The sequence below is a fragment of the Dioscorea cayenensis genome, unplaced genomic scaffold (assembly GCF_009730915.1).
Source record: "Dioscorea cayenensis subsp. rotundata cultivar TDr96_F1 unplaced genomic scaffold, TDr96_F1_v2_PseudoChromosome.rev07_lg8_w22 25.fasta BLBR01000326.1, whole genome shotgun sequence".
Lineage (NCBI taxonomy): Eukaryota > Viridiplantae > Streptophyta > Magnoliopsida > Dioscoreales > Dioscoreaceae > Dioscorea > Dioscorea cayenensis.
Window position 1 is genome coordinate 30931 of NW_024086717.1, and position 10018 is coordinate 40948.

The following is a 10018-nucleotide window of genomic DNA, read 5'->3' on the forward strand; positions in this document are numbered from 1 at the left end:
TTGATGAAAAATAAAACATAAGATTAGGGTTTTGATTAAAAACCGAAAAATAGGGGGGCATTTCCAAAAGAAAATGTATTATTAGGGTCTTGATTCAAAATCCTAATCTCTGTTTTCTTTTCAGAATGCATCGTATTTTTCAATCAAAACCCTGATCCTATGTTTTCTTTTGGGAATGCCTGATATTTTTTTAATCAAACTCCTAATCCTTTGTTTTGTTTTGGATGTCCTTTATTTTCAATTTTTAATCAAAACCCTAATCCTATGTTTTCTAATAGTAATGTTTTGATTGAAGACAGGATTAGTGTTTTTGATTGAAATGTATCATATTTTTAATCAAACCCCTAGACTTATGTTTTCTTTTTGTAATGCCTCCTATTTTTGAATAAAAATAATAATTGTATGTTTTCTTTTCAGAAAATCTCTTATGTTTTAGTTTAAACCAAAATCCTATGTTTTCTATTCTTCTAGTCTACTATTTTTTAATTAAAATCATAATCCTATGATTTTTTATAGTAATGTCTCCTATTTTTCAATGAAAACACTAATCTTATATATTTTTTGGAATGTCTACTATTTTTGAATCAAAACCCTAATACAATGTTTTTCTTTTGGGAATGTTTGTTTTTTTTTTAATCAAAACCCAAATCATATGTTTTCTTTTCGCAATGGCTCCTATTTTTAAATCAAAACAATAATCGTATATTTTGTATTCGTAATGTTTTGATTGAAAATCTAAGATTATGGTTTTTGATTTGAATGTATCATATTTTTAGTCAAAACCCTAGTCTTATGTTTTCTTTTCGTAATGTGTCCTATTTTTGAATAGAAATCACAATCCAATCTTTTCTCTTTGGTATGTCTCCTATCTTTCAGTCAAAAACAGAATCCTATGTTTTCATTTTTCTATCATCCACTATTTTTTTAAATTAAAACCATAATCATGTGTTTTCTTATAGTAATGTATCCTATTTTTCAATCAAAACACTAATCCTATATTTTCCTTTGGAATGTCTACTATTTTTTAATAAAAACCCTAATCCAATGTGTTGTTTTAGGAATGTTTACTATTTTCTTTTCTCACAATCCTAATTCTATGTTTTCTTTTGGGAATGCATCTTATTTTTGAATCAAAACCCTAATCATATGTTTTTTTACCGAATACCTCCTATTTTTTTAATCAAAACAATAATCATATGTCTTCGTTTCGTAATGTATCAAATTTTTTAATCAAAACCCTAATCTTAAGTTTTTTTTTGGAATTTCTCCTATTTTTCAAACAAAACCCTAAACATATGTTTTCTTTTCGGAATGTCCACTATTTCTAAGCCAAAATCCTAATCCCATATTTTCTTCTCGAAATGTCCCGTTTTTAGTTTTTAATCATAACCCTGGTATCATGTTTGATAAGTGCTTGTGTATTAGTATTATAAAGTATTCTTTTCTTACGATGAGCATTATGTTTCTTAGATTGTATCCCTAATACATGTGTATTTGTGTTCTTTTGTGCACGTAAGGTTGTGTAGACAAATATAGAAGAAAGAAGCGAAAGTAGATTGTAAGTGCACTTAGTTGATGAAATCTTGGAGTGAACAAACGTGAAGACATAAGTTGTGCTCAAAGACATGAGAGTCTGTGCCAACCTCCGTGGTGTTCAAGGAAATATGCAAATTGGAGGGGCACAAAGGCCATCACACTCGTGTATTCTGACTTGTGCAAATTTAGCAAGATTGTTGTTGAATGTACTTTTGTTTGAAGATGCAACGCAAACTATAGCGTAGACGTGTATGCGTTTATGTTGCCTCGATGAAGAGTGTGGATTCGGCAGTATTTTGCCGGAATACTGTAGTAGACACTGTAACAGGCACTGTTGTAAATCATTGTAGCAATTTACTATGGCAGTTACTGTTTACAGGCCGCAGAAAATCGATTTCCTGTAGATTCACATGGGCATGTGAAAATTCCACACGCCCGTGTGGATGCCCAATTCGAGCCCTATTTAAATCACAATTTTAGCCGGATTTAAGGGTCCTTCTTTCCATCTTTTGGCTATCATTTCTCACCATTGCAGCCGCTCTCGGGTAGGGTTTGGAGAGGTTTTGGCTAGGCTTTTGGAGGGTTTCACGGCCTTCGACATCGTGCTTCCTTCGCAACAGAATTGTTGGGGGAGCTTTCGTCGGCACCGATCCCGCGAGGTGTGCCCTAGGCTTGATGAGGGGACCTTTAGAGAAGATGCGGCCACTCCACAAGACCATTGATACAAACACCAAGGTGGTTTTTTTTTATGGATTACATATTTTTACTTTTGATTTTATTATTTATTGTATTTTGCTCCATGGAGAGCTAAACCCCTAGTGGGTACTTGGACTTGTAAACAATAGGCTGATGTTGTTTTTTTTACCTTTTGTTATGCTTCCTTTAATTGATGTTTTAATTGAGTTCTAATCTTGAATGCTTGTTGAGTTGATTTTCCCTTAGAGTGACACTACGGTTGAGAATCCATTTTGGTAATCCCTGTGGATGAGTGACACCATGAGGGTTAGACAATACTAGATTGGAGAGGGTTGAGAAGGTGAGTCGAGAGGTAGCGGAACATCCCCTTTCACCTCCAGTGAGATTTATTCTATCTGCACATTCCAAGAGTTCTTTGCAGTCATAATAGAGTGAAGTGTTAAGAGATGAACTCCACTGGGGCTTAGTTACGCAAGCAACAGAGTGAACCGTTGAAGTAATTCTTAGTATCTGGAGATTAATTGTGACTAGGGGTCTTTCGCATGAACCAAATGGTTTGATCTATTTTAGAAAATAGGGTTTATCAATTGGAATCCCCAGAGCCCTAAGCAACCTAGCACAACGTGAGATGTCGAAACTAAGAGATTTCTCCATCGGGGTATAGTGTAGTGTTAGTCATGGTTGACCTTAAGTTTTGGGACCGTATGTTTAAGGATCTATATGACTCATTAATCATTAGTTAGGGAACATAATGATTTTTCTTGTATTTGAAACAATAGTCCTATGGTGAGCAATGTCTGGGTGCCCCGTTTTATCGTCGATTGCCTCTCCTATCTTTTTTTTGCACGTTCTTCTTGTTTTCTTATTTCTATTTGCATTGATTCTTATTCACATCACTATTAACCTTGTTCTAGTTAAATAACAATCTTTGTGTTTGTAATCACTATTCCCTGTGGATTTGACTACCTACTCACCGGTGTATTATTACTTCGACAAATTCGTGCACTTGCGGTACACACGCAAAAAGGCGTTCTTAAGTTTTTAGCCCATTACCGGGAGTAGGCATTTTAGAAGCACTTTGCACTTTGTTATTTTAGCTATTCAATATTTATTCTATTTCACACTTTCTTATTCTTCCATTGTTCTGATTTGTTTTTCTTTCTTTGGTCGTAACTCCAGGTTATGACCTGAGGGAACTCTTTGATATTAGTTGAAGGTGATCCTGAACTTAAATGAACATTTCATACAAAGGGTAAAGAACTTATGCAAGAACAGACAAATCAAGCTGAGGTAGAAGGTGAAGGGTCAGATATAGAAGAACAGAATGGGTAGCATAGGACACTGTCTGATTATGCCAGACTAGCAGTTCTTGGCACACAATCTAGCATTATGCGGCCACCAATCACAGCTTAGAATTTTGAGCTTAAACCAGCATTCATCCAAATGTTACAGCAGTTGGCACAATTTAATGGTTTGGCCGATGAGGATCCAATCAATCATATAGAAAACCTCTTGGAAGTGTACGACATACTCTAGATCAATGGTGTTACGGATGATGCCAATAAGTTGAGGGCCATCCTGTTTTCCTTGAAAGGGAAAGCGAAGCAATGGCTATATTCATTACCTAAAGCATCTATCACTACATGGAAGGAGATGGTAGAAGCTTTTCTTGCCCGATATTTCCCTCTCAAAATATTTACAAAGCTTAGGAATGAAATACCCTCTTTTGTGGAAACAGAATTGGAGTCTCTATTTGAGACATGGGATCGGTTCAAGGAGCTCCTACGGAAATGTCCTTAACATGGGTTCCCCGAGTAGATGATCATTCAGACTTTCTATAATTGGTTGAATCTGAGCACAAGATAGTTACTTGATGCTATAGCGGAAGGCACCTTTAGGGAACAAGACCCCGGAAGAAGCCCGGCTTCTCATTGAAGAAATGGCTATGAAAAATTTATTAATAGAACACAAGAGATGAGAAAAGAACGTAGCTTTTACTTCATGTGATTGACGAGCTTACTTCATCGGCGGCCCAAGTGGAGTCTTTTGAGCAAGAAGTTAGACAATCTAACTTCTATTAGAGTGGCAGGGCGTGACTAGTTGCATGAGGGTGTGGGGAAGGACATGCTCCATCCGATTGCCCTATTTCTATTGGTGGTACATCATCGATGAGAACAAGTGGACTTTGTGGGTAATGCAATGAGAAACCAAGGCAATCTATATAGCAACACCTACAATTCATGCTAGAGAAGCCACCCAAATCTTTCATGGAGTAATTAAGAGCAACGAGACGATAATAGCACCACCACGGTTTCCAAAGAACAATAACAAGCCCGAATATGGAGAACCGAGTTTTTAGGATTGGAAAAACCGGATGACCGATCTAGAGAAGCTTTTAACCAAGTTCATTCATTTGTCGGATATATGATTTCAATCGGTTGAAGCCACACTTCGTAACCACACCGCGTCATTGCACAATTTGGAGAGTCAAGTGGGGCAAATTGTGAAATCGTTATCGGAGAGACCTCAAGAAAGCTTGCCTAGTAACACTGAAACTAATCGGAGAGAACATGTGAATGTGATCACTTTGAGAAGTGATCGTAAGGTTGAGGGTAGGCTTCTAAGCGAGAAGACCAATGCTGAAGCATCCGAGATTGTGGAGGTTGAGGAGAGAGCAAACAAAGGGAAGAAGGTGGTATCCCCACCTTACAAGCCAAGAATTTCTTATCCTTCAAGATTGAAGAATAACCAAAATGATGAACAATATAAGAAGTTCTTGGGTCTATTCAAGCAGTTGCACATCAATATCCTATTTGTGGAGGCATTGTCTCAAATGCTTCGCTATGCAAAGTTTCTCAAGGACCTCTTAGCCAACAAGAGGAAGTTGGAGGAGACTACATCTGTGATCCTAGATGCTTCATGTTCGGCGGCGTTACAAAAGAATTTGCCGAACAAGAAGAAGTACCCCGGAAGCTTCACATTCCGTGCAAACGTCATTCCTTATACATTCTACCAAAAGTTAGGCTTGGGAGAGCCTAGGCCCACTCGGATGACATTACAATTGGCAGACCAAACGGTTAGACATCCGAGGGGCATCATCGAAAACGTACTTGTGAAGGTTAACAAGTACATATTTCTATGGACTTTGTAGTATTGGATGTTGATGAGGATATCGATGTCCCACTGATAAATCTGAGGCCATTCTTGCGCACTTCTAAGGCTTTCATTGACATGGACAGTGGGGAGTTGACTTTACGAGTTGGGGATGACAAGCTTATAGATTGCCTCGCCGAAGCCATGAGTCATTCTAGACTTTGATGATACTCTTTCACTTTCTTAACACTCTTGATGAACTAATAGATGAATATATGCAGCAAATGATGCATCCAGAGCCATATAAAAGGGTACTAGACTAAGAAGTGGAGAATGAAGAAGTCATGATGCTTGGTCTAGAGGACAAGGTACAACCTACCCCGGGGATCATGAAGAAGATGCTCCAGAAGATGAAGCATACAAGAAGACGCCACAAGAAATGCCCTAAGGCTAATGCGGATGAGCAAGAATGGAGTAAGGTGATGAACCTTATGCGGTAACAAACATGATAACTCCCCTTCTACCTTTCAAAAGACTATGTTCATCATGATTACAAGTCATGGGTAAGAGGGAAACCTTTATCTATGAGCTGATGAGGTAAGGTCACGTGCGTCAAGCTAAGTGACGTTGAACAAAGTGCTTTCTTGGGAGATAACAAGTCTTATTGTTTTCGGTATTAGATAGTGTTTGCATAAATAAGAGCTGGTGTTGGTGTCTTGATATTTGACATCCTATTGATGCTATTTTCTTGTGGATTGTTGGTGTTATCATGTTCTTAATTGTGTGTGGCGAATTTTTCTTGGTTGTTCAGTGCTTTTTCATGATTCTCCGAGTTACTTTCCCATAATATAAAGGGGGGCTCTATATGTGTATAAGTGTACAAAAATTTTTACTGGGCGTGCATTTCTTTTTCTAAGTCTTCTAGAAAGAAACTGCGCCGTGTGGAAATTCTACACGGGCATGTGTTTTTCGTTTCAGAGCTCATCGAGAGGACACAAGGGTGTGTGATTGCCCTGTGAATGACCTTAATGATGGTCACATGCTGCGTGTATATTTCCATGGCCGTGTGTTTCTTTATAGAAGTTTAGAGCTTTATCTGACGAAGACACGGAGGCGTGTGTCTACACTGTGTCGACCTGTAGCGCACGAGCATGGGGGAATCTCCACAGCTGGGTAGTGAAACTCGTGAGAAAATCCCTCCATGTGAGAAGATAGAGGGATGTGCAATGCCCCTATGAAGGGCCTTGTGAAGGTCCACGACCATGTGGAATGTTTTTCACCGAGGCGTGTGAAACATAGAGAAATTCTGGGTGTGGACAAAGGAACACAGGGCTGTGGGTGCCCACATCCAGATCGAGATTACTCACAGGCGTGGGTAGTCCACACCCATGTGGGATGCAGTTCGAGGAGTCAAGGTGCTATCCGAGCACCCAAGGGGTGTGTGTCTACCCACAGAGCTCCGTACAGGTCACAGGTGTGGATAATTTCCACGCGGACCCGTGTGGATGTTCGAGTCAAAAGGCCTCGATTTCTCTTTATAAATCTTGTCAGCCTTTTTCATTTTCACACTCCACCCACTTTGAGAACACATCCTTGCGCTCTCTGACCTTGCTACCATCGTTTAGAGAGATTTCACTCGAGTTTTCAGGCCGATTTCAAGGTTTTTATCTTCATCTTGTTAGTAAACACTTATTCTCCCTTTTCTTCATCATACTTGATTTTATTCAATTAAAACTATTGAATGTGCTTTGTTTTGATGTTTAATGATGAATGTATGTTTTAGAAGCATTTTAGAATGAATTTATGATGTACTTTGTAGCCTATTACATAGTGGCCGTGCAGGTTTTACACCCCGTGGATCCACACGACCTTGTGGATTTCTACAGAATTGTTATTTTGAATTAATTTGATCGATTTATTTTAATTCTTACGAGATATTGCGCGAAAACAAAAAGAAAATGGGCGACCAAACATCGCGAGCCCTCACACAGTGCGGAATAGATGGAGTTTGCGATACTCGAGCACCGAGCTCGGTTTTGGGTGACTATTGAAACTCAAGTTGGGACAAAAACTCGATTCGGACTTGAGTGCACTTAGAAGGATGGGTTGCGGATGATATTGCGGATAAGGGTTGACAAAATTTGTTGTCGGTGGGTAGGCTGGAGGAGATTACTTGTCTGTTCGCCCGCTTGACTATCCATATGTTGACTACTTGGAGGTATTATCGTCATTCGAGTTTTGACTGTCTTTGATGGTTTTCGATAAGCGTTAATGTGATATAGTTTAAAAGCGTTTTGAATATCATTATAGTATGGCGTGCACGGTTCTTGGCCGGGACTTGAGTATGACACCTTCCCTACTGATTACCGGAGTAGCTTGACTACTCGGCTAGCATGTCGAGTATCTGCGACCATGAGTCGGTATGAGCTAGGGGTGTCGAGGCTACTGTCTATCTCGGCCGAGGCCTACGGATACATTCAAGCCGTCCTAAGGAGATCGTGTGAATGGCCCACGGCGATAGTTGCGGTCGTTGAGTCGATAGGAGCTTCTCTACTTGTATTCCATGGTATAGAGCCATCAGATTCATCACTGTGCTACATCTTAGCAATTCACGGGCATCAGGGGTCGGTGATGCCGGGATCGAGTACTTTTCTCTGGTTCCTATATTACTAGACTCATCATGGGGATGGGTCTGCGGGACGCTATTAGAGGTAGGAAGATGATGCGATTCTACCTCCACGGGTATAGAGACAGCTGAGATAGATGGGTATGTTACTGCCGTGTATCGGTGGGAGTGTATGTCTTGATTACGCTTGCCCGAGATAGGCGAGGGAGGTGATGTTGAAAGGCGGTTCCCGGCCGGTGCGGAGGCTGAGCTTTGAGCAAATAGAGGGCCCGAGAAGCCCCTGGCGCATAGGAGCCACCTCTAGTGTGCATGTTTTATACGTCTCAAGCCGATGATCATTATGAGAGGCTCGAAAGTATTATAGGGGTGCTTGACTTAGATTCTTGAGGTTCGCTACACCGAGGCCATGAACCCTAAGGGAGGTCGATGGCGTCTCAACATTTACAACAAATTCTTGAGGAACTTGAGCATCCCCATTTGTCGTCGACCAGGGACTCTAAAGGCATCCCGGCACTGAGTTGATCCACCCGATGCTACTTGCTAGCTGCGATGCGGGCCGAGCATGACACGATGCTTGATGCGTCTTAACTACTTTGTTCTTATGTATTTCATTTTGCGTATTGTACTTTGGACTTGTACTACTCATAAAGGATCTTCCTTCTAAGTTTATCTTTTCTTTTCATTATCTCGAGTTGTATTTCATTGCTTTATCTTTATATACTCTTGTTCGATTCTGTTTTTGTTGAGCTTTACTGAATCCCACTTGTATATACGTGTAGATGGTCTTTTGAGTATGTAATTTGAGGAGTAGCTATAGACACGGTCAATGTGACTTTCACATGGCGTCGTATGCTCCACACCCATTGGAACTCGAGCTCTCAAGGAATATAGGTCCATCAAATGTACTATTAGGGAGTTGAGGGGAGTATTGTTTTAGTTGTCCACACTTCATAATCTGAATGTTATACTCTTTATGTATTGACAAAATTTATTTCTATATGTCGAGACCAGATTGTTTACTTGGTAGCTTTGTTAGAATTGAAACATGAGCGGGATCGATCTTGGATGTATTGTCGTAAGGATGGGGCATCATTTATCCAATGATGAATTTGTTAAAGGGAGTTGATGAATTTATTTCCTTTTCCTTTATTCTCAAAGCGCTATTGCTAAGTAGAATTCTTTAAAGATGCCCTTGTTATTCTGTGAAAATAGCATGTTTCAAATTGTCGACATTGTCCATAAACACCTCTACTATAATGGTTTTTATGATTGGCTATACAACTTGAACTTCTACCTGCAGTATGAAATTGGACAATCCTCTATATATGGAGATGAACATATTCACCCAATGCCTCAAATAGAAGCTCAAAATCCATATGCTCAAATGATAATAGATTTCATTTCCCAACTTTTAATGTTCCTCCTTATCAGAATCACGGGCTCAAGTTTCATTGAAGTAAAACCAAACCACACAGCGGGGCACATTACCTCTTTTATTGAATGATGTCAGAACAAACCCTTATATGAAGTTTATGCCAAGTACTCAAAGTTATTAGCTTTATCACATGACTACTAAATTTAAAATCTGAGTTTTTAACACGAGTGAAGCATGTTTTGTGATAGTCTTATGGTGATGATTAAGAATATGCAACCACAAGATGAATGCTAGCATAATAACTTCTAGTGAACAAAGAAGAAGATAAAAAGTCTAGGTATGGGCTATGAGAAGATAGATGTTTGTCAAAAACAATTGCATGTTGTTTTACAAAGGGCTAGACTTGACCATTAAGCTATGTGTGGCCATCCACGATGTGTAAGACTAGGCAGTCGAGAAAATCAGGGGAAAAAGCAAATTCCTTGCAAGATTTTTCGCTATTTGCCACTTATCTGAGACTTCGAGGCTACACATGTCCGCAAAAGGCTATGAAAACATGATATGGCATGTGACTAATAAAAAGCATTGATGGGTTCTTAGGTATCCAGTTGATGGGGGAGTCGTGGTAGCACTTTAATCAAATGTACATATCTTTTGCACAAGAATCCCTAATGTGAGACTTGGACGTTTAT

At 39.4% G+C, this 10018-nt stretch overlaps 1 non-coding gene across 1 annotated transcript; it reads right to left on the minus strand.

Annotated features, from left to right (window-relative positions):
* Nucleotides 1-3933: 3933 nt before the first annotated feature.
* Nucleotides 3934-4040, minus strand: LOC120254056. The gene has a single exon (XR_005534517.1). It is a non-coding gene; the product is annotated as a small nucleolar RNA R71 (small nucleolar RNA).
* Nucleotides 4041-10018: the final 5978 nt, after the last annotated feature.